Genomic DNA, 26,007 nt, shown 5'->3' with positions numbered 1-26,007 from the left:
TCATCAAAATGAAAATGTTTTGTTACAGAAGACACCATCAAGAAAATGAATGACAGCCATAGAATGGGAAAAATACTTGAAAATATGTGTCTATATGATAAGTGAGTTATATTTAGAATACATACAAGACTCTCACCACCCCTTGTAAAAGATAAAATCTTTTGGGCAGTTAACACATGCCCAATGAATTTGAATAGACATTTCTCCAGAGAAGATTTACATATGACCAATAAGTTTATAAAGAGATGTTCAATGTGATTAACCATTAAGGAAATGCTAACAGAAATCATAAAATGCCACTGTACATTCTCTAGAATGATTATGACAAACAAGAGCAAGTATTGGTGAGAATATGTAGAAATTGGAATGTTTGTGTATAGTATAAATGTACAATATTGTAGACACTTTGGGAAAGAATTTGATGGATCTTCAAAAGTTCAACTTACAGTTATCATGTATCATATATAGTGAGTGACAGTAGCTCAGTTGTGTCTGACTCTTTGCAACCCCACGGACTATAGAGTCCAAGGAATTCTCTAGGCCATCACTTCATGGGAAATATATGGAAAAACAGTGGAAACAGTGTCAGACTTTATTTTTTGGGCTCCAAAATCACTGCAGATGCTGATTGCAGCCAGGAAATTAAAAGACGCTTACTCCTTGGAAGGAAAGTTATGACCAAGCTAGATAGCATATTAAAAAGCAGAGACATTACTTTGCCAACAAAGGTCCGTCTAGTCAAGGCTATGGTTTTTCCCGTGGTCACGTATGGATGTGAGAGTTGGACTGTGAAGAAAGCTGATCGCCGAAGAATTGATGCTTTTGAGCTGTGGTGTTGGAGAAGACTCTTGAGAGTCCCTTGCACCTCAAGGAGATCCAACCAGTCCATTCTAAGGGAGATCGATCCTGGGTGTTCATTGGAAGGACTGATGCTAAAGCTGAAACTCCAATACTTTGGCCACCTCATGTGACGAGTTGACTCACTGGAAAAGACTCTGATGCTGGGAAAGGTTGGGGGCGGGAGGAGAAGGGGACGACAGAGAATGAGATGGCTGGATGGCATCACCGACTCTGTGGACATGAGTTTGAGTGAACTCCGGGAGTTGGTGATGGACAGGGAGGTCTGGCGTGCTGTGATTCATGGGGTTGCGGAGAGTCGGACATGACTGAGCGACTGAACTGAACTGAACTGAACTGGATACTGGAGTGGGTAGCCTTTCCCTCTCCAGGGGATCTTCCCAAACCAGGAATTGAACCAGGGTCTCCTGAATTGCAAGTGGATTCTTTCCCAACTGAGCTATGAGGGACAGTTGTACAATCTAGCAAATCCACTTATAGGCATATGTCCCAAATAATTTAAAGCAGATACTCAAGCAAATACATATACACTCATTTTCATAGCAGCAGTATTTACAATAGCCAAAAAGAGGAAATAACCTGAATGTCCATCAACTGATGAACAGATACATAAAAAGTGGTATATCCATACAAAGAATAATTATTTGACAATAAAAACGAATGAATACTGACCATGCTTCAACATGGTAGCATCCCAGCATTGACAACATTATGTTAAGGGAAAGAAACCCGTCACAAAAGCCCACATGTTTTGTGATTCCACTTATGTGAAATGTCCATAATAGGCAAAGCTATAGAGACAAAAAGTAGATTGGCAGTTGCCAGGACAGGGGAAAGGCGATATGGAGAATACCTGCTAAAGAGTGTTGAGTTTCTTTTGGGGAATGAAAACATTATAAAATCAGATTATGGTGGTGGTTGCACTACTTTGTCAATATATTAGAACCATTCAATTAAACAATTTAAATGAGAGACTTGTAGGGTACGTAGATTATATCTCAAAACCGTTTATAGAAACACACTGTTGGCAAGAGATGTGAGTAGACATTTCTCCAAAGAAGATATCCAAATGGCCAACAAGCATAAGAGAAAGTGGTTAACAGCATATGCCATTAAGGGAATGTAAATAAAAATTACAATGAGATACTATTTCATATCTACTAAAATAGATATAATAATAATTTTAAAAAAGAAAAGCATTGGCAATAATGTGGAGAAATCAGAGACCTTATACACTGCTGGTAGGAATGCAAAATGTAGCCATTTTGGAAAACAGTTTGGAAGTTCCTCAAAAAAGTTAAACATGGAATAACCATGTGACTAGCAATCCCACTCCTAGGACTGTACTCAAGAGAAATGAAAATATATGTCCATACAGAAACTTGTACACTAATGTCTATAGTGGCACTATTCACAATAGACAAATGATGGAAAAACTCAAATGCCTATAAAGAGATGACTGGATAAATTAATTGTGGCATATACATGCAATTGAATACTATAAAGAAATGAAGTAGTCTATAAAAAGAAATGAAGTATTGAAACATGCCACACATTGGATGAAAACATCATGTTAAGTGAAAGAAGCCAGATCAAAGTTCATGTATTGTATAATTTCTTTTATATGAAATAAATACGGAGAATAGGCAAATCCATGGAAACTGGAGGCAGATTAGTGGATGGGAAATGGGGAATGATTACTTAATGAATAAAGGGTATACTTCTGAGATGATGAAAAAGTTTTGGAACTAGAAAGAAAGGGTGGTTTCATAAAATTCTGATTGCACTAATTGCCCCTGAATTGTGCTCTTTAAAATACATAGTGAATTTTACATGATGTAAAACTCATTTGGATTTTTCAGAAATACATCAGACTCAATGCATAATACAAATCTAATCTTTTCCTTCCGAAGTCTCCCTGTAGGCAATAGGATGAAAATCCCAAGGACTTATTTTGGCATTCAAGGATCTTTACAACTTGTCCTAAATTTATATCCAGTCTCCCCACCCCCACTATCCATCACTTCTCCCAAGTCCTCTTCTCTCCAGTCACATTGAACAGTAGCTCAATATTGCCCAAACACGTGGTTCTTTCATAACTCTGCTTTGAAGCACTCATTCATAAGTGTTCTCCCTGGTTACACTATGAGCATCTCAAAGTAGAGATAACATCCGATTCATCTCTGCATTTTCAGATCTTACCCTGAGTCTGGTCTTTGGTGGGCACTTAATGAATGTTTGTTGAATTGAATTGAATGTGTTTGGAAACCCCAGAGGGAATCCTCCAGAATTCTTCAGGGACTGTAAATGTTGCGAGAAGAGGTGAAATGAGGCTGTACCTTAGAATTAGAAATTAACCTATTTTGTTAAGAATGTATTAAGATGGATACATAGTGTCTTTCATTTGCCTTTGGTGAAATACCAGAAAAAAAAAAAAGAATGCTGAAATGCCCTAAATATTCTAAAGGTTTATGTTATTTTAAATTAGGGGTTGGGAGGGAAAAATAGAAAGTTCGATTTCAGTTCAGTCACTCAGTAGTGTCCGACTCCTTGCGACCCCATGAATCACAGCATGCCAGGCCTCCCTGTCCATCACCAACTCCTGGAGTTCACTCAAACTCATGTCTATCGATTCGGTGATGCCATCCAGCCATCTCATTCTCTGTCGTCCCCTTCTCCTCCCGTGATAGAAAATTTTGTAATATTGCTTTGAAGGAAATGATGAGATAAATCAAACACCCCTAGGTTTTCCTTGGACCTGCGTTCAATTCAGGGAGGTAAGAGGAAGGGGAGATGTTAGACAAATAGGAAACAGATTTCAATCAGCCTCCTCCTAGGTTGTGCCATGCTCTGGAACAATCTACACACAACAGAGCTAAGGTGCTATCCATGTATGCTGCTGCTGCTGCTAAGTCGCTTCAGTCGTGTCTGACTCTGTGTGACCCCATAGATAGCAGCCCACGAGGCTCCTCCATCCCTGGAATTCTCCAGGCAAGAATACTGGAGTGGATACCATGTATATGGTGGCTGGAACTGGGCTGAGAGATTGAAAACACCCTCTCATAAATGAGATCCCCCTTTATTTATCACATTACCAAATAATTAACCATCCAAATTACGCAGTATCTAAAGTCACATACCGGATAAGGCAATGGCAACTCACTCCAGTACTCTTGCCTGGAAAATCCCATGGATGGAAGAGCCTGGTAGGCTGCAATCCATGGGGTCGCTAAGAGTAGGACACAACTGAGCGACTTCACTTTCACTTTTCACTTTCATGCATTGGAGAAGGAAATGGCAACCCACTCCAGCGTTCTTGCCTGGAGAATCCCAGGGACGGGGGAGCCTGGTGGGCTGCCGTCTATGGGGTTGCACAGAGTTGGACACGACTGAGGAGACTTAGCAGCAGCAAAGTCACATACACAATGAGCAAAGTGTGTTTAGAATCAATAACAATAACAGCAATGATGATAACAGCTAATATTAAATATGCTTTCTGTGTCAGATTCCAGTTAAGGGTAACATAGAAATCAGTAATACACAATTTTTAACTGCAAAAGCTTTAAGTTTACTGGGATAGACAAAAAGTTTAACTCAATGCTGTGTCATTACTGACTTAGGACTGAAGTGCTGCTGAACTCTTATGCCTCAGTAGTCTTATCTGTGAAATGGGGATCAAAGTTCTAAGCTGTCCGGAGTAGCAATGCTGATTTAAAGAGAGAATTAAAAGACATGGGGCCTGAGGAGCAGACTGTTCTCCCCAGAAAGCTACAACAGTTTCTCTGAGGCATGAGAGGAAAAATCCGCTGGAGAACTGCTGGAGGGCAGGGATGTGCATCTAATCTATCTCTGTATCTCCAGCAACACCTAGCAGATGGTAGATGTTCAAATCTAAGGGTGAGTCTAACTGAAGCAAGTAAAATATGTTGTGCTTCAAGGACTCTTACCAAACATTAGATCTGCCAATGGCAGCAGACACACAAGCTTTCCCTTGCACCCACCAAAAAATGTGACCCCCAACTTAAAGGTAGGGAGTCAACAGAAATAGAAAGTGGTAGGCTGAAGTTCTGTGAGTGTGTGTGTGTGCTCAGTCACTCAGTCATATCTGACACTTTGACCTCATGGACTGTAGCCCACCAGGTTCCTCTGTCCATGGGATTCTCCAAGCAAGAATACTAAAGTCGGTTGCCATTCCCTTCTCCAGGGGATCTTCCTGACCCAGGGATTGAAGCCACGGCTCTTACATGTCTTGCATTGGCAGGTGGATTCTTGACCCCTGCACCACCTGGGAAACCCTTGAAGCTCTCTATTGATAATTTTTTTACAGCAACAGAAAGGTTGATTCCTGGTAGAATAATACCTCAGCACGCCATTCACAGAAAAATGATCAGAAACCTTTCCCCCCAATTTTTCTGAAACAAGTTCCTCAGAGTGGGGTGGTTCTGAAAGTCTAATCCCAGCCCCATGAGGGAAATGTGCAAGAGTTAGTCACATAGCTTCACTTCCTGATATTTTTCAAGACAATTCAAGTTTCAGATACTACTTGCCATTCAAGACGTTCACTGCATGTTCAACCCTGAAGTGAGGTTTAGAAAATGGGCCAATCTGATGCCCCTGTTGAAAAAAGAGATAGGAATATATCCAGTTCTCAAAAGTTGAAGACCTCCATCAGATAACTCTGATGAAGACTTGATGGAAAGATATGTAGAAAATTCACTCCTGGCAGAGCCTGATACTGTCTACTTTTGTGAGGATTTATATGCTAAAGGCCTTACGGGCAGCACAAGTAAGCCAGGCTGGAAGGTACAGAGATGAGAAGATTCTTTGGCTCTTAACCTGAGAACACGCTAGAGCAAGCCATACCCACATTCCAGGTCTGGCCCTGGATCTTATCATGATTTAGGGCTAGTAGAGGTATGGAAAACTGAACCCAAAGAAAATTGTTTTGATGGGTCTTAAAGTGAATAAAGACAAATCTACTCCAGAAAAATGGATAATTTGTGCAATTATCAGAAAGTTCCACGATTTGGAAACATGGTTTAATTGTCTCCTAAGCCAACCCATGTCCTTGAAGGATGATGTGAGGTGGTGGGCTTTGAACTGTCCCTCCTATTTAGAAGGACACCCACAGTCATCATAGCTCAGTATCTCTACTTACCCAGGGGTCACACAGCATTATTAATAGAAGAAACTCTTTCCCTTTGGCTTTTTCACCTGTGGTGTGGCGAGGGTGAAATTCTAGCATAGAGAATTACTTGACTGTAATATGGCTGTGGCCATATGCTCCTCTTTAAGAAGCAAATACTCATGGAAAAACAATATGCAAATCACTTAACCCCTTACAGATTCTCTTCTTAGCTGCTTTTCTCACTGCAGAAAATACTGAGTCAATAGGAGTCAGAGTGGCAGCCAAAGTGAGGAAGGGATAACAAGTCTAAAAGGGAAGAAGATGCTCACAAAACATGTCATAACTTTCTTGAAAAAAAATATATAGCAGCACAAAGAGAGCAAATGTAAGATCTGAAAAGTCTGTGGTTACTTTCAGCTGTGCAATCAAATCTGACTGTATTTTATACAGAACTTGTTACAGTAGTATATAATGACAGTTTTTACTCATTTAAAGCAACTCTATTTTAGGACCTATGGTAGGCAGGTTTCTAAGGTCATAGACAGTGACCCTCATCCTTGTATAATCCCCTCCCCTTGAGAGTGATGGGAATCTGAGAATAGATGAGATGTCACCCCCCTGATTCTATTACAGTATATGGCAAAAGGATCTTGCAATTATTACCGAATTGGCAAATGAGTTGATATTATCCTGGGAGAGGCTGACCCAATCAGATGAGACTTTAAAAATATGGTGTCTTCCCTGACTGTGTGTGTATTAGCTGCTCAGTCATGTTCGACCCTTTGCGACCCCATGGACTATAGTCCACCAGGCTCCTCTGTCCATGAAATTCTCCAGGCAACAATACTGGAGTGGGTTACCATTTCCTTCTCCAGGGGATCTTCCCGATCCTGGAATTGAACCCGGGTCTCCTGTATAGCAGGCAGATTCTTTACCATCTGAGCCACCAAGGAAGCTCATAACTGGCTTTGAAGAAAGAAAGCAAACAGTCAGTCATGTTGTGAGCTACTTACAGAGAAAGGTGGGGGTCTCCAGGAGCTGAGAATGGTCCCTGACCAACAGCAAGCAAGAAAAGATTGCCTCAGTCTTATAATGATGTGGAACGGAATCTGCCAGCAACCCTTGGAAAAGGACCTCCCAGGTGAGAACTGCAAGCTCCGCTGACACCTTGATTACAGTCTATTAAGCCTGAGCTGAGGATCCAGCGATACTGCCCAAACACCTCACCCACGGACACTGAGATAGTAAATACATTTTGCTTCAGCTGCAAAGTCTGTAGTAATTTGTTGCACGGCAATAGGAAACTAAAACAGGACAAATATTGTCAAATTCTGCACAGTGGCTGATTTTTGCTGAGAACTACAAGTATGCTGAGATCGAAATTTCCATGAAAAGACAGTTTTTAATTGTCTGGGTATCCAAAGAATCCAAGTACTTAAACTTTATTCAAAAGCAATGAAACATTGACTTTTCTCACTCTGAAAACTCAAAAATAGCTGAACAGATTTTCTTTAGAACTTTCCAAAAATAAAGATTTTTCTTCCGGGCTGAAATCAGTCTGGGAAATGTTAATCTGAAAGGAACAAGAAGCTTAAATGGTGTAAATAGCTCACAATTTGCTGCATGATTCTGACCTAGTGGGGTTCTGGAGAAAATTGCTCATTGTTTAGAGCAACAGAAATGTTGTACTTGCAGGCAGGGTACCAGAAGAAGCCATATGTTTGGTCGTATCCTAGGCATTTCAAAGAGTAGTCTTAGGGCCAAAGATAGAACCAACACTAAGGGATCTTCCTTTTGTCCTTACTAAATGCAATTCCAAAATACACTTATGCATCCAGAAGGGATTTTGTAATGGTGCACAGTTCTTATTTATAACTTTGAACAAGATTATGATTAATTCAAAATAACAAGATACACTTTTTAACACTCTTCAGAAAGGAAATCAGTCAACCATCGTGGGACCATATTTCCTTGTCTCTAAAATGTGTGTTTGGTCTAATTGCCAAGATTCTTTCCAGCTCTGTGATTCTGTTACAAGATTTCCCCATCATTTTATATACCCATTTTGTCCATGTTGTTACATGAGGCTGACTAAGAAAAGCATCCAGTACATTGGAAGCACTCAACAAATGGAAATTCTTTTCAATTAAGTATTAAATCAATGCTGGCTACTGCTGCAGTTAGTGTTACAAAACCTACCTTCATGAGTCTGATTTTCCAAAGCTTTTCATCACCTTTCCAAAGCATTCCACTTGACTTCTCTTTAATTATGGAGCAATTGAAGACAAAAATCAATCCTTTAAAAAGGGTTAGGCTATAATAGAAGAATTCCGAAGAGAGTCTTTTTTAATTTGTTATTTTATATTAGAGTATAGACATTTAGCAATGTTTTGAGGGTTTCAGGTGGACAGCAAAGAGCCTCACCCATGCATATACTTGTATCCATTCTTAACGTTAACCTCCACTTACATATTCCATTCACTGTTGCTTATAAGTTTTGGTACTGTATTGATTCCTGTGCTAGATATCTCTGCCTGGATGCCTTATCTGCTCTTCAAACTCAACTTACCCCAAATTAAATATATTACTTTTCTTCCCCAATCAGCCCTTCCCTGCCAGATTTCCCAGTTTCCATGGTGTGTCACTGTCTAAATTTCTCAAACTTAAAGTATTTGAATCATCTTTTTTTTTCTTCCTTCTCTGTCACGCTTCTTACCTATGTGTGCAAAATCCTCCTGACTTTTCCTTTCATTTAAAATAATTAACATTTTAATTTTTAAAAAATGTGTTGAAACCATTCCTGTCCAAGTCATTGGGAAAGTGCTGTACACAATTTCCTGTTCATTCTCACTACTTCCACTCTAACTTGAGTGCCTTGTTCTGGAGGGATTGCACAGCCCTCCACCATGCTTCCCTCTCTCCTCTTCAGTTCATCTTCCAAAATTCTGCCAGGTTTATCTTCCTGGAAATCTTCCTTGTCCATATTCCTTCATTCATTCAAACCACCACTGTACCTGCATTCCTCACACACTAAAACCCAAATGCCTTTAGGTTCTTTCCCCAGGTCCTTGCCAATCTCACCATGACTTGGAACTGAGTTGGAAGACTGGAGTTGCTTTCTTTTTCATTTTATTCATTTATTTATGGTCTTAGTCACCAGACATAGGGTCTTTGTTGCATCATGCAGGATCTCTCCTTGTGGCATGTGGGATCTTAGTTCTTCAACCAGGAATCACACCTGCATCCCTGAATTGCAAGGTGGATTCTTAACCACTGGACCACCAGGGAGGTTCCTGGAGTTCTTATCTTGATTCTGTATTAGAGCATGCCATTTGCTTCTCTGAACCTCAGATTTCTCTCTTGTAAAATTAGTGTAGCTATTCCTATGCCCTAACATAGATAATATGAACCCAATAATTATTTGCAAAGCACATACGAAGCATTTCACATAAAACACACTTTAAGGAGTCGATGATTTTTCTCCAACTATTTTCCTTTATTCCATTTCACAAATATAACTGTTCTGATTATTTTAAAAGTATAGTTCAATTAGGTCACACTTGTTTACTGTGATTTTTATTTCCATTACTCTGGGAGGGCAGAAGACCTAAACAGACATTTCTCCAGGGAAGATACACAGATGGCTAATAAACACATGAAATGATGCTCAACATCACTCATTATTAGAGAAATGCAAATCAAAGCTACAATGATATATCACCTCTCGCCAGTCAGAATGGCCATCATCAAAAAGTCTACAAACCATATATGCTGGAAAGAATGTGGAGAAAAGGGAACCTCTTGCACTGTTGGTGGCAATGCAAATTAATACAGCCACTCTGGAGACCAGCATGGAGATTTCTTTAAAAACTAGGAATAAAACCACCATATGACCCAGTAATCCTACTCCTAGGCATATACCCTGAGGAAACCAAAATTGGAAGAGACACATGTATCACATTGTTCATTGAAGTACTATTTACAATAGCTAGAACATGGAAGCAAACTAGATGTCCATTGACAAATGAATGGATAAAGAAGTTGTGGTATATATACACAATGGAATATTACTCAACCATAAAAAGGAATGCATTTGAGTCAGTTCTAATGAGGTGAATGAACCTCGAACCTATTATATAGAGTGAAGTAAGTCAGAAAGAGAAAGATATATACAGAATGTATATACACATATATAGAGAATCTAGAAAAATGGTACTGAAGAATTTATTTACAGGGCAACAGTGAAGAAACACATATAGAAAACAGATTTATGGACATGGGGAGAGGGGAGGGGAGGGTGAGATGTATGGAAAGAGTAACATGGAATCTTACATTACCATATGTAAAATAGAGAGCCAATGGGAATTTGCTGTATGGCTCAGGAAACTCAAACAGGGGCTCTATATCAACCTAGAGGGGTGGGATGGGGAGGGAGATGGGAGGGAGGTTCAAAAGGGAGGGGATATATGTATACTTATGGCTGATTCATGTTGAGGTTTGACAGACCACAGCAAAATTCCATAAAGCAATTATCCCTCAATAAAAAATAATTTAAAAAAAGAAAACCTAGAAATAAAACTCTCAGCAATCTTGATTCCAGCTTGTGCTTCTTCCAGCACAGTGTTCCTCATGATGTTCTCTGCATAGAAGTTAAATAAGCAGGGTGACAATATATAGCCTTGATGTACTCCTTTTCCTGTTTGGAACAGTCTGTTGTTCCATGTCCAGTTCTAACTGTTGCTTCCTGACCTGCATATAGGTTTCTCAAGAGGCAGGTCAGGTGGTCTGGTATTCCCATCTCTTGGTCTGGTATTCCCATCTCTTTCAGAATTTTCCTCTGTTTATTGTGATCCACACAGTCAAAGGCTTTTTACTTTAATATCCCCCCAAATACATATATTTTTAGTGTCTCTTTGATTCCATATTTGTTTTTATTTATTGATTTTCATGATAAAAATAATGTAAATTAAACCCAAAGGAACTTCCCTGGTGGCTCAGATTGTAGAATCTGCCTGCAATGCAAGAGACTTAAGTTCGATCCCTGGGTTGGGAAAATTCCCTGCTGAACAGAATGGCAACCTGCTCCAATATTCTTGCCTGGAAAATTCCATGGACAGAGGACCCTGGTGAACAGGAGTCCATGGGGTCACAAAGAATCGGACATGGCTTAGCGACTAACACTTACAGAAGGAATGAAATAACGAAGAACAGAAAACAACAAAAAATAGAAAATATGTAAATAGATAAAAAAACAATAGTCATTAAAACTGATAAATCGCTAGCCAAACTGATCAGGAAGCAAAACCAGATAGTTTGATATCAACAAGAGAGGAAATACCACTATAGTTCCTGTAGACATTAAAAAGGAGAATAAGGAAATATAAACAGCTTTATGACAATAAATTTAATGACTTAGATTAAATGGAAAATATTCCTTAAAAAAATCCAAACAACCCCAAGATCACTCAAAAATAACAACAAAAAATATAACATAAATAGCTTTTTAACTTTGAAGGAAATTGAATTTATAATTAAAAGTCCTTCCCCAAAGAAAACTGCAGGCCCAGATGATTTCAGGGATTAATTCTACAAAACATTTATTGAAATAATGTTTATTTTACATAAACTGTTACAGAAAATAAAAGAACACATCTCAACCTCTTTTAACAAGCAAATGCTGGGGCTGTACTTAGTTGCTCAGTTGTGTCCAACTCTTTGGGGCCACATGGACTGTAGGTCGCCAGATTCCTCTGTCCGTGGGGATTCTTCAGGCAAGAATACTGGAGTGGGTTGTCATGCCCTCCTCCAGGGGATCTTCCCAACTCAGGGATCTAACCCAAGTTTCCTGCATTGCAGGCAGACTCTTTACAATATGAATCACCAGGGAAGCCCAACAAGCTAATACTGCCCCCAAATCAAAACCAGAAAATAAACTATGGGGGAAAAAATAAACACCACTGATTGACATACCTCATATGCATGCTTAGTTGCTTCAGTCATGTCCGACTCTTTGTGACCCCATAGACTATAGCCCACCAGGCTCCTCTGTCCATTAAATAGATGTAAAAATTCTTAGCAACCTTTTAGAAAGTCAAATTTGAAAACATATAAAAAAAGATTATACATCATGAAAAATGGGATTTTGTGGTCACTTTGATAGTCATAAAGTAATCAGAGTAATTTACTATGTTCATCGATTAAAAAAGAAAAATCAAATAATAATAATCTCAATAGCTGAAGAAAAAGCATTTGATATTCAATACCCACACAGGATAAAAACTCTTAGAAAACAAATAGAAAGAAGCTTCCTCACAATTCTATTCACCATTGCAACAAAAAGAATAAAATATTTAGAAATAAATCTACCTAAAGAAACAAAAGACCTATATATAGAAAACTATAAAATACTGATGAAAGAAATCAAAGATGACCCAAATAGATGGAGAAATATACCATGTTCATGCATCAGAAGAATCAATAGAGTGAAAATGAGTATATTACTCAAAGCAATCTATAGATTCAATGCAATCTCTATCAAGCTACCAATGGTATTTTTTACAGAACTAGAACAAATAATTTCACAATTTGTATGGAAATACAAAAAACCTTGAATAGCCAAAGCAATCTTGAGAAAGAAGAATGGAACTGGAGGAATCAACCTGCCTGAGTTGAGACTATATTACAAAGCTACAGTCATCAAGACAGTATGGTCCTGGTACAAGGACAGAAATATAGATCAATGGAACAAAACAGAAAGCCCAGAGGTAAATCCATGCACCTATGGACACCTTATCTTTGACAAAGGAGGCAATAATATTCAATGGAAAAAGACAATCCCTTTAACAAGTAGTGCTGGAAAAACTGGTCAACCACCTGTAAAAGAATGAAACTAGAACACTTTCTAACACCATACACAAAAACAAACTCAAAATGGATTAGAGAGCTAAATGTAAGACCAGAAAATATAAAACTCCTAGAGGAAAATACAGGCAAAACACTCTTTGACATAAATCACAGCAGGATCCTCTATGACCCACCTCACAGAGTAATGGAAATAAAAGCAAAAATAAACAAATGGGACCTAACTAAACTTAAAAGCTTTAGCACAGTGAAGGAAACTATAAGCAAGGTGAAAAGACAGCCTTCAGGATAGGAGAAAATAATAGCAAATGAAGCAACTGACAAAGAATTAATCTCCAAAATATACAAGCAGCTCCTGCAGCTCAATTACAGAAAAACAAACGACCCAATCAAAATATGGGCCAAAGAACTAAACAGACATTTCTCCAAAGAAGACATAAAGATGGCTAACAAACACATGAAAAGATGCTCAACATCACTCATTATCAGAGAAATGCAAATCAAAACCACAATGAGGTATATCTAATGCCAGTCAGAATGACTGCTATAGTCTACAAGCAATAAATGCTGGAGAGGGTGTGGAGAAAAAGGAGCCCTCTTACACTGTTGGTGGGAATGCAAACTAGTACAGCCACTATATAGAAAAGTGTGGAGAGTCCTTAAAAAACTGGAAATAGAACTCCCATATGACAGAGCAATCCCACTGCTGGGCTTACACACCAAGGAAACCAGAATTGAAAGAGACACGTGTACCCCAATGTTATTCTCAGCACTGTTTACAATAGCTAGGACATGGAAGTAACCTAGATGTCCAATGGCAGATGAATGGATAAGAAAGCTATGGTACATAAACACAATGAAATATTACTCAGTCATTAAAAAGGATGCATTTGAATCAGTTCTAATGAGGTGGATTAAACTGGAGCCTTTTACACAGAGTGAAGTAAGTCAGAAAGAAAAACACCAATACAGTATGTTAATGCATATATATGGAATTTATAAAGATGGTTACGATCTCCCTATATGCAAGAGAGATACAGATATAAAGAACAGACTTCTGGACTCTGTGGAAGAAGGCAAGGGTGGGATGATTTAAGAGAATAGCATTGAAACATGTATATTATCATATGTGGAATAGATTGCCAGTCCAGGTTTGATGCATGAGACAGGGTACTCAGGCTGGTGCACTGGGATGATCCTGAAGGATGGGATGGGGAGGGAGGTGGGAGGGTGGTTCAGGATGTGGGGAACACATGTACACCATGGCTTATTAATGTCAATGTATGGCAAAAACCACTACAATATTGTAAAGTAATTAGCCTCCAATTAAAATAAATAAATTATTTTTTTAAAAAAATGCTTCCTCAGTGTGATAAAAAGACAACTACAAAAATTCTTATTTCACTTGACATACAAAAATTAACTTGAAATGGGTCTTAGATCTAAAGGTAAACATAAAAGCTAAACTATAAAAGTTCTACAAGAGTAGAAAGAGGAAAATCGTGGGAATTTAGACTTAGGCAAAGACTTCTAAATAGAACACAAAGAAATAAGAACTATAATAGAAAAAAATGGACTTTATCAAAATCTAAATTTTTTCTCTTAAAAAACACTACTCAAAAATGAAAAGCCACAGACTGGGAAAAATATTTGCAAAACATGTCCAATAAATAACCTAGAATATATAAAGAACACTAACAACAATAAGAAGAGAATAACCCAGTGAATGGCAGGGGGATGAAATTTTAATAGACTTCACCAAAGAAGATATACAGACTGTATCATGCGTGTATGCTCAGTCATGTCCAACATTTTGTAACCCTATGGGGGGTAGTCCACCAGGCTCCTCTGTCCATAGAATTTTGCAGGCAAGAACACTGTAGTGGGTTGCCATTTCCTTCTCCAGGGTATCTTCCCAACCCAGGGATCCAACCCATGTCTCCTGTGTCTCCTGAATTGGCAGGTGGATTCTTTACCACTGAGCCTCCTGGGAAGTCCCATACAGATTGCACAGAAGTACACAAAAAAATGCTTAAAATCATTTGCTTGTTTGTGGTCACTCAGTGATGTAGGACTCTTTGTTGCATCTGACTCTTTTTCCACCACATGGACGGTAGCCTGCTAGGCTCCTATGTCAATGGGATTTTTCTGGGCAAGATTACTGGAGTGGGTTGCCATCATTACTCGTTAGGAAAACATGACTAAAACCACACTGAAGGACTTCCCTCACGACCCAATGGTTAAGACTTTGGCTTCCACTGCAGGGTATGAAGTTTCGATCCCTAATCAGGGAGTTAAGATCCCACATGTCTCACAGCCAAAAAATCAAAACATAAAACAGAAACAATACTGTAACAAATTCAATAAAGACATTAAAAATAGTCCACATCAAAAAAAAAATCTTAAAAGAGCACGTTGAGTTACCATTTGAACCTACTAGAATGGCTAAAATTAACAATTAACAGTTCCAAGTATGGGTAAGAATATGGAACAACTGGAGCTTTCACACATTACAAAAGGAACAGCCACTTTGAAAAAGATTTTGGCAGTTCCCTACAAAGTTAACATTTATCAAATAATCTACTGATTCCATCCCTGCATATTTACCCTAGAAAAATGAAAATATGTCCACATAAACACCTATTTACAAACATTCATAGCAGCTTTATTCATGATGTAAGAAACATGAAACCATTCAAGTATCCAATAGCTGGTGAATAAAATTTTTAATTTGTCTGTACAATGCACTACCACTCAACGATACAAAAATACAAAGTTCAGTTCAGTTCAGTTCAGTCGCTCAGTCGTGTCCAACTTTTTGTGACCCCATGAATCACAGCACGCCAGGCCTCCCTGTCCATCACCAATTCCCTGAGTTCACTCAAACTCATGTCCATCGAGTCGGTAATGCCATCCAGCCATCTTATTCTCTGTCGTCCCCTTCTCCTCCCAACCCCAATCTTTCTCTGCATCAGAGTCTTTTCCAGTGAGTCAACTCTTTGCATGAGGTGGCCAAAGTATTGGAGTTTCAGCTTTAGCATCAGTCTGTCCAATGAACACCCAGGATTGATCTCCTTTAGAATGGCATCTAACAACAACATAGAAGAATTGCAGTATTATTATTCTAGACACAGAAACCTATACAGTATAGGATACTGTTTACATAAAATGTTAGAAAAGGTAAAACCAAATAGACACAGAAAGCAGATAGAGGGCAGGGAGTTAGAGGAAGGGAATGCAAAGGGGCACAAGAAAATGATTTAGGGTGACCGAAATATTATGCATCTTGATTGTGGCAGTGGTTGCATGGAGATAAACATTTGTTAAATCTCATGGAATTGTACATTTAAAGTAGTGAAATCTATTGTAGGTAAACTATACCTCAATGAAGTTTCTAAAAATAACACATTCTGATTACAGATAATTTTGTTGTATTTCTCTCCTTATGGATACTCTTTTCTATATGATTTTAAAAACTAAAAAATATGTCAACTCCATTTTCTACTTTCCAACTTAATCTCAAATAATAAGCATTCCCCATGTTACTAAAAACTTTGGACACATTTAGTTCTTGCATGATATCCCATTTATCAATATGCCACCCTTGATCAATCCCCTATTGGTGAGGATTTAAGATTGTTTTCAGTTTTTTTTCTATACTAATATTCTGATACACAAGGCTTCCCTGGTGGCTCAGTGGTTAAGAAGCTACCTGCCAATGAAGGAGATACAGATCCAATCTCTGGGTCAGGAAGATTCCCTGGAAGAAGGCATGGCAACCCACTCCAGTATTCTTGCCTAGGAAATGCTATGGAGAGGGGAGCCTGGTGGGTACAGTGCATATAGAGTGGGACACAGCTCAGTAACTAAACAACTCAGTAACTAAACAGCAAAAAATTCTGATATCTTTGTGTGCGTGTTCTTGCATGTTTTCCCTGATAATAGATTTTTCAAAGATGAAATTTCAAGATCAAAATATAAGAACATTTTAAGGATCTGAAATTCACTATTAAATTGTTTTCCAGGAAAACTGCACTGATTTAATTCTCACTGCTGCTGCTGCTAAGTCGCTTCAGTCGTCTCCGACTCTGTGCGACCCCATAGACGGCAGCCCACCAGGCTCCCCTGTCCCTGGGATTCTCCAGGCAAGAACACTGGAGTGGGTTGCCACTTCCTTCTCCAATGCATGAAAGTGAAAAGTGAAAGTGAAGGCCCTCAGTCATGTCCTACTCTTCGCGACCCCATAGACTGCAGCCTACCAGGCTCCTCCGTCCATGGGGTTTTCCAGGCAAGAGTACTGGAGTGGGGTGCCATTGCCTTCTCCGAAATAGTATATATTTATAAATATATATAAGACTTCCCTGGTGGCTCAGACGGTAAAGCATCTGTCTACAATGTGGGATACCCGGGTTCGATCCCTGGGTCGGGAAGATCTCCTGGAGAAGGATATGGCACCCCACTCCAGTATTCTTGCCTGGAGAATCCCGTGGACGGAGGAGCCTGGTGGTCTACAGTCCAAGGGGTCACGAAGAGTCGGACACGACTGAGCGCCTACACTTTCACTTTTCACTTTCATGCATTGGAGAAGGAAGTGGCAACCCACTCCAGTGTTCTTGCCTGGAGAATCCCAGGGATGGAGAAACCTGGTAGGCTACAGTCCATGGGGTCACACATAGTCGGACACGACTGACTTCACTTCACTTCAGTAGTATATGAAAGGACCAGTTGTACTGCACCCCTGCTGGAATTGAATGTTATTGTGAATTATTATTTGAAGTATTTGCTTAAGTCTTGCTCTTCAGCTTGACACTGGTTTGGAATTATTTCCTGTACTTTTGTTCATATAGAGTCAGTCCATATTATTCACCCACCTGGATTCCATCCATTCCCAAGGATTTGAGACATTTGCAGACCATGTGGCACTCTGAGGGTCTCCTCTGACATCATCTTCCTGATATTCCAGAGCCTGAGTCTCACTGTCTCCATTTCTTGCCTCTATCTGATAGGGAGAAATATCAATAACCTCAGATATGCAGATGACACCACCCTTATGGCAGAAAGGGAAGAGGAACTCAAAGGCCTCTTGAGGAAAGTGAAAGAGGAGAGTGAAAAGGTTGGCTTGAAGCTCAACATTCAGAAAACGAAGATCATGGCATCTGGTCCCATCACTTCATGGGAAATAGATGGGAAAACAGTGGAAACAGTGTCAGACTTTATTTTTTTTGGGCTCCAAAATCACTGCTGCTGATTGCAGCCATGAAATTCAAAGACGCTTACTCCTTGGAAGGAAAGTTATGACCAAGCTAGATAGCATATTAAAAAGCAGAGACATTACTTTGCCAACCAAGGTCCGTCTAGTCAAGGCTATGGTTTTTCCCGTGGTCATGTATGGATGTGAGAGTTTGACTGTGAAGAAAGCTGATTGCTGAAGAATTGATGCTTTTGAACTGTGGTGCTGGAGAAGACTCTTGAGAGTCCCTTGGACTGCAAGGAGACCCAACCAGTCCATTCTAGAGGAGATCAATCCTGGGTGTTCATTGGAAGGACTGATGCTAAAGCTGAAACTCCAATACTTTGGCCACCTCATGTGACAAGTTGTCTCACTGGAAAAGAGCCTGATGCTGGGAGGGATTGGGGGTGGGAGGAGACAGGGACGACAGAGAATGCGATGGCTGGATGGCATCGCCAACTCGATGGACATGAGTTTGAGTGAACTCCGGGAGTTAGTGATGGACAGGGAGGCCTGGCATGATGTGATTCATGGGGTCACAGAGAGTCGGACACGACTGAGTGACTGAACTGAACTGAACTGAACTGAACTGAACAGGACAACTAACAAAATTTATTCAACAAGTCGAAGACCAGGAAAAAAAAAAAAAGCAGGAGGACTAGAATCTTTTGCAAATTAAAAGTGATTTAAAAAGCTTTCTAATACAATGCTGCAGTAATTGGACCTCATTTGGGTCCTGAGTCAAATAAATCCATGTAAAATTCTTTTTTTAGACAGTTGGGGAAATGTTAAAGTACAGTTGGAATTAGACATTACCAATGAATTTTTATTAATTTTGTCAGGCATGATAACAGGACTGTGGTTATGTAAAAACTATCCCTTTTGAAAGGAATATATAAGCACAGGGAACTCTACTCAATACTCTGTAATGGCCTATATGGGAAAAGGATCTAAATAAGAGTGGATATATGTATATGTATAACTGAGTCACTTTGCTGCACACTTGAGACTAATGCAGCACTATATATCATTTAAAAAATTACAATTTTTGCATGATGAAAAAAAATCATAATAGAAAGGTCAAAAGACAGAAAAAAAAGAAAAGAAAATGCTCTCTTAATCCAAACTCCTAATCTGGGATTAACATATACACACTGCTATATATAAAACAGATAATCAACAAGGACCTACTGTATAGCACAGGGAATTCAACTCAGTAATACATAACCAATATGGGAAAAGAATGTGAAAAAGAACAGATGTATGTATACATACGAATATGTATATACTTTGCTGTACACCAGAGAATAACACTAACACAACTTTGTAAATTAACAACACTCTAATATAAAATAACAATTTTAAAAATTTAATAAATAAAAAGAATATATATATGGAAATATTTACAGTTAAGACAACATGATATGGATATAGATTTGTGCTTTAATATAATGCAAAAAAATGAAAACAAAGAAAGGAAAGAAAGAATAAAAAAAGGAAGAGGGAAAGGGAAAGAAGAAGGGGAGGGGAAAAACAGGTAAAAATATTGATTAATGAATATTGAGATGGGTTCTCAGGCTGCTACTGCTAAGCTGCTTCAGTTGTGTCTGACTCTGTGTGACCCTATAGACGGCAGCCCACGAGGCTCCCACATCCCTGGGATTCTCCAAGCAAGAACACTGGAGTGGGTTGCAATTTCCTTCTCCAATGCATGAAAGTGAAAAGTGAAAGTGAAGACACTCAGTTGTGTCCGACTCTTAGCCACCCCATGGACTGCAGCCTACCAGGCTCCTCCGTCCATGGGATTTTCCAGGCAGGAGTACTGGAGTGGGTTGCCATTGCCTTCTCCAGGGTTCTCAGGAGAGATATTCAAATTATTCTCTCTACTTTGGTGCATGTTTCACATTTTACTTTTAAAAGTTTTAAACACATAACATACTAGATCATTCCCGTACTTAATTTTCCAATCAAACATGATTATTATGTGAGTGTGTCTGTTGGAAAGGGTGAGCAGATAGAAAGGCGTTCAGACATTTATTAAAAAAAAACAAAGAGAAAATCATTCATGGCCACATTGTCCAACAACAACCAGCACAGTCATTGGGGTCTATTCTCACCTGGGCTTCCCTCACATTCACACCAACGATGGTTATTATCTTATTCTATCAGTTTAAATGGCCCAACCTTGACATTTTAGGTGGCATTACTTTCATAACCAGAGAGACAGAATATTCTCTCATAGGTTCATTGCCTATTTACATTTATTCTTTTATAAATTACCTATTTTGAGGGGTTTTCTATCTGTATTACAAACCTGATTTTCTGCAGTCGCATAGTTGCATAGAAATTTGCACAGACCATTAATGGGAAAAGGAGAAGGAGCCACTGAAGTTTGGCAGCTCTGAAGATTCCAGTGTCCTGCATGTCGAGACCCAGCCCAGTCTCCTTGATTGTCCAGGCAACTGTGTTTCACAGTCCAGAGAGCATCATTCACCTAAAGACAATGTGCTACTCTACTCAGAAAGTATAAATAGAAAACTGCTTCCAGAGTCCCAGATTTTCTTGCCTGCAAATATTTGTAGGAGATAAAATATAAAACAAGGCTGGCAAGGAGGAGAAATTTAAAATATAGATTACATTTTGATGAAAATTATAGAGCATGTGGGGCTTCCCTGGTGGCTCAGAGGTTAAAGCGTCTGCCTCCAATGTGGGAGACCCGGGTTCGATCCCTGGGTCGGGAAGATCTCCTGGAGAAGGAAACGGTAACCCACTCCAGTATTCTTGCCTTGAGAATCCCATGGATGGAGAAGCCTGGTTAGGCTACAGTCCACGGGGTCGCAAAGAGTCGGACACGACTGAGCGATGGAACGGAACGGATAGAGCATGTGACAAACCACCAATTTGTTACTAAAAGATATTGCTCCTTCTATTCAAGGAACAATCGTTTCAGAAGGTGGTTAGAGTGCAAAGAAATTATAATCAGGTATCATGACTTCAGCTAAGCATGGCAGGATCCTTTGCTGCTCTGAGTTTTATCGTTAGGACATCTCTTCCGTGTTTTTATATTTGTTCTCTTTGTTTTCCATTCTTTCTCCCCTTGTCTCCAAAACTGCACTCTTAAAACCATTCAGTGTAAAAGAGTTTCCTCTTCACCACTCCTTTTTCTCTTGGATCTTTCTGTGTTGACTGCTGGAAGTCAAGATTCAAGGAAAATCAAGGCTTTCAGGAAACTGTGATGCATTTGTGTGGGGCTGTGGCAGGTAGAGAATAGACAAGTATTGAGGAGTCAATGGACGAAGAGAAATAAAAGGTCAGCACCCAAGTGCTTGAAAGAAATTGGCACAGGAAAACAGAGTTGGGATAAGCAAGGGTAATGGAGAGAAAGCCAGAAAGACAAAGTGTATTGAGCATCTATTCTGTGACATATTACTTACTGACATGATCTCATTTCATCCTTGTAACTCTGGGAGATAAGCATGTTACCCATATTGCACAGAGTAGGAAATGGCAACTCAGAAAGGCTAAGTGCTAAAAGTCACACAGCTTTTACATGTTGTTAGCAAGATTCAATACCATCTGTATCTGGCCTTTAGGGCCATGACCTTCCTAAAATTACACTCACTCTGAAAGAATAGAAAGGGAATACAGGTCATGGAGAAACAATGGATTCTATGATATCAGTGAAGTCATGAAAGTGGCATTTCTTCAAAGTTACATAAGAGCTTCACAGAATTATCTTTAACTCTTACCATTTTCCTTGAAAAATCATAACAAGGTCATCCAGACTATACAAATGGCAAACTCGGGCACATGTTAAGTAAGATCTGCTCTGGTATCCAGGATATGGATTTAATTTAATTCCATAAGATTCGATTTCCAGAAAGGTCGTTGTCTGGGGGAAAAAAAGAGGAAAAATAGGCAGTAGGGTGTGTGTATGGGGTGTATAGCACCTGAGAGAGTTTGTGCTGAAAAAGAATTTAAACCTTGGCAGGTGTTACTGATTTTATCTGAATTGCCCTCTTTCATCTGCCTGGAGAACTCCTATTGATCCTGAAAAGCCCCACTCAGCTATTACCTGCTCATGGCTCCTGAGTTAATCATTTCCTTTATATAATTTCTGTATCTTTTCCTTTAAGGCTCATGTGGTGTAGTTATGTCATTCTCCACCCTTTTTATCTATGGAGTTGTAGGGAAAGAGCAATTAGCCAAGACAGCAGTGGTCAGGCTCTCCTGCCCCACTCCCTCTCACTCCTGCCTCACAGTGCTCTCACTCCCATCCCACGTTCTGTAAACAGTGACTTTGCATGGTTATATAACAGCTAAGATCATTTATAGCACCGCTAACATGCACAGTGCCTATACAACTCAACCTGAAAAGCCCTTGCCCGAGATTCGGCAGTGTCAACCATTAGAGAATAAAGCATGTTTATTGCTTTATCCCTTGCTGCTGTGAAACAGCTCCTCATATCTTCCAGCTTGTTCCGATCTGTTTTCTAGCTCATGCCTTACCTTCCCTGGATTCAGGGAACAGCAAGTCTTCTCACTTCCTGATACAAGAATGACATTACAGTCATTGATATCCTACAATCTCTTCACCAGAAGTCCTACATCATCCTGTGTTTATTTTATGCCCATAAGTGAAACCCAGCTCATCTCTAATCTGAACAGCATCTCTTTCTGACTGTAATCCTTTCAGCTTTTCATTTTAATACACATTCTTCCACCTCAATGAGCCCTCCAGTCCTTGCTTAGATTCTGTAACTTAAAACTTTCACCAGTCTTTAACCAATACTCTCAACTCCCATGTCAATTGGTGAATCCATTGCTTCTGCCCCCAAAATCATATTCCTGGATCAATCCAACAACTCATCTTCTCCCTGCCATACCTGAGTTGTTAAGTACTAGAGAGAAAAGTGATACACCTGTGCAGATTAGTGACAATACAAATTCATTCTTTTAAATCTTAATTCCATCCTGAGAGTTTAAAATGTAATGACTTAAACTAGACTGTTAAGTATATTTAGCGTTAATCATTTTGGAATTCTTTTGACACATTTTAATTGACTAACCGAAACTCTTAGCTCTGGCTTTTTTGTTGTTGTTATATACATATATTAATGAAAATCTGTTATTCAGGTTGGTAGCACTAAATTGGTTGGAGAAGGAAATGGCAACCCACTCCAGTGTTCTCGCCTGGAGAATCCCAGGGAGGGGGGAGCCTGGTGGGCTTCTGTCTATGGGGTCACACAGAGTCGGACACGACTGAAGTGACTCAGCAGCAGCAGCAGCAGCAGCAACGCATATATATGGAATTTAGAAAGATGGTAATGATAACCCTGTATACGAGACAGCAAAAGAGACACAGGTGTATAGAACAGTCTTTTGGACTCTGTGGGAGAGGGTGAGGGTGGGATGATTTGGGAGAATGGCATTGAAACATGTATATTATCATATGTGAAACGAATCACCAGTCCAGGTTCGACACATGATACAGGATGCTCGGGGCTGGTGCACGGGGATGACCCAGAGGGAAGATAAGGGGAGGAGAGAGGTGGGAAGGGGGTTCAAGAAGCGGAACACATGTACACCTGGGGCAGATTCATGTCAATGTAAGGCAAAACCAATATAATATTATAAAGTAATTAGCCTCCAATAAAAAAAAAAAACAGTTAAAGATGGAACCCTGAGGAAGAGAAAGCAAACTTTCTGTATTCCTCTAATAAATTATTAAATTCATTAAAAAATAAATAAATAAACAACAATTTATTTTTATCCCTCACGGTTATGTAGGTTGACTAGCCCAGTTGGATGATTCTTGCTCAGGGCCTCCCACGCAGGTGCTACTACATGGTAGCTGTGGCTGAAGTCATCTGAAGGTTCATATGGGCTCAACAGCCTAAATAACTGAATCATTTGGCCAGTTATTTGTAGGAAGTTCAGCTAAAATTGTCTTCTGGAGCTTCTGCATGTTGTCTTTCAATGTGGCTTGGATTTATCACAGTATGGCCAATGGGTTCAAAGAACATCCCAAGAGGAATATTCCTTGAGGCCTGGATGCAAGGTGTTAAGACTTTTTATGACCTTAGAAATGTCATGGTTTTATGTCTAACTTATTTTATTGGTCAAGCAAGAACTTAAGGCCAGCCCAAATTCAAGGGAGGGCAAATTTGACTTTAATCTCCTGATATGGAAATGGCACATAGATGCAAGGAAGGAAGGAGCTCATGATGGCCATTTTTATAAACAACCTAACATAATTTGGCATGACTCACAACCTTAAATAATGCATTAAAATGTGTTCCTATTCAAGACCTATATTTTTCTTCAATTTGGACATTTCACTCTTGAGAAGTATTTCCACTTGTGGGGTAAACAGGATTATGTGAAAAGGCAACTATCAGTGAAGTACCTAGCAGGTCATCAGTTCTATAAAAGTTTGAACCAGAAGGCTAAAATCAGATTAGGAAATGATTTGTATATTTCCGTTATTTCATTCCTAAGTGGCCCTTACACTATGAATATTTGAGAAGTGATAATATAAGCTCTTCCATTATCAATTCTCTCTTTAATTCCTTTGACTTTGCAAGTCTGTCATTTTGATCTGCAAAAAGATTTATCCCAGAAAACAAGTTTCTTTTAGAATGTTAATTCCTGGGGAATAGGACTTTTTTTTTTTTAACATAAAGTTACCTTCACTATTGTTAATAGGTGAATGAGTATCTATTGACTATGATTCAACAAAATAACAGTGTTTTAACAGTGATATCATTCTATATTCAATAGTACTTATTTTTCATTTAAGAATGAACTTTCTAGTAGTCATTCAAGACTGCCCCTGGTATGGGACATGACTATTATACTTTTTAGAGTCATGGTTTAGGATGGGAAGTAAAGAATCCATTATCCAGGTATGAGGGCATAGTCATACCTTGATCTGGGGTTAATTAAGTTAGACTGTGTTACAATTTTTAAGGAAAAATTATGCTATTTAAAATATCCATGATTTCTCTCTAAAAGAAGTGGCATAGTTCAATATCAATGACTCTTAATAGAGCTCCCTTTCTTTAATGGGGACTAGAGGAAAGAGAAGACACAAAAGAGAAAATCTAAGTCTCTATAGTTTTGGTACCACTGACGTGGGAGTCAGGGGTTGCTGGCTCTGGCTGAGCAGACACATCGTAGAGATCCTGGATAGGAAGGCATGGAGCAGAGATGGAGAAGGTGGAGACTCAGGCTAATTAAAGGAAGAAAATGCTCCCTCACTGCTAAGACACGCCCCAGAATCTGGCCAGTGTTTATTCATCCTTCTTGCATCATTTCATCCCTTACTTTCTACAACCTGTGAAGCTTCTCTCTTCTGTGTTAATAGTGTGGGGGCCTGAAAGATGAAGAAATCGGGTATCTACAGAGAGGGGGACATGTGATGGACAAGCATAAAAAAACCCATCATCTCAAACTTTCAGTAAAGTCCATTATACAAACAAATGTCTTGCGTGCATGAAGTTTTCAGGGGATAAAGGGGTCATGTCCCACAACCTGGGCAATATGATGTGGGCACATTATATATGGAACAGAAAGATGCAGCCAGAAGTGATGAGAGGGACTTTAAGTATCATCCTAACCACGCCCCTACTCCCTTTTGTTCCCTCTTCAAACAGTGCTTTTGGAAAGACTGAGAGGGACTGAAAGCTATCATTGCTTGTAGATTAGGACTGGAAGCAAACACACTGAATCTTAACGGCCAGGCTAACTCAGCTGAAGTGTGGCCTGTATGATTACTTATTTGGGTCTAACTCAGATTCTGCATTCCTTAAAAGCGTGGATTTGGAGATTATTTGTCTTGAATTACCCAAGCTTTGTTTGTTTAAATGTGTTCACACAGGGGAGTACTTCATGATTCTTTGAATAACTAAAGAGTTTTGGCCCCAAA

The sequence above is a fragment of the Moschus berezovskii genome, chromosome 17 (genome assembly GCF_049115385.1).
Source record: "Moschus berezovskii isolate FMDL1 chromosome 17, NW_MosBer_1.0, whole genome shotgun sequence".
NCBI lineage: Eukaryota > Metazoa > Chordata > Mammalia > Artiodactyla > Moschidae > Moschus > Moschus berezovskii.
The sequence above is the reverse complement of the archived record's forward strand: the minus strand, read 5'-3'. Positions refer to the sequence as shown.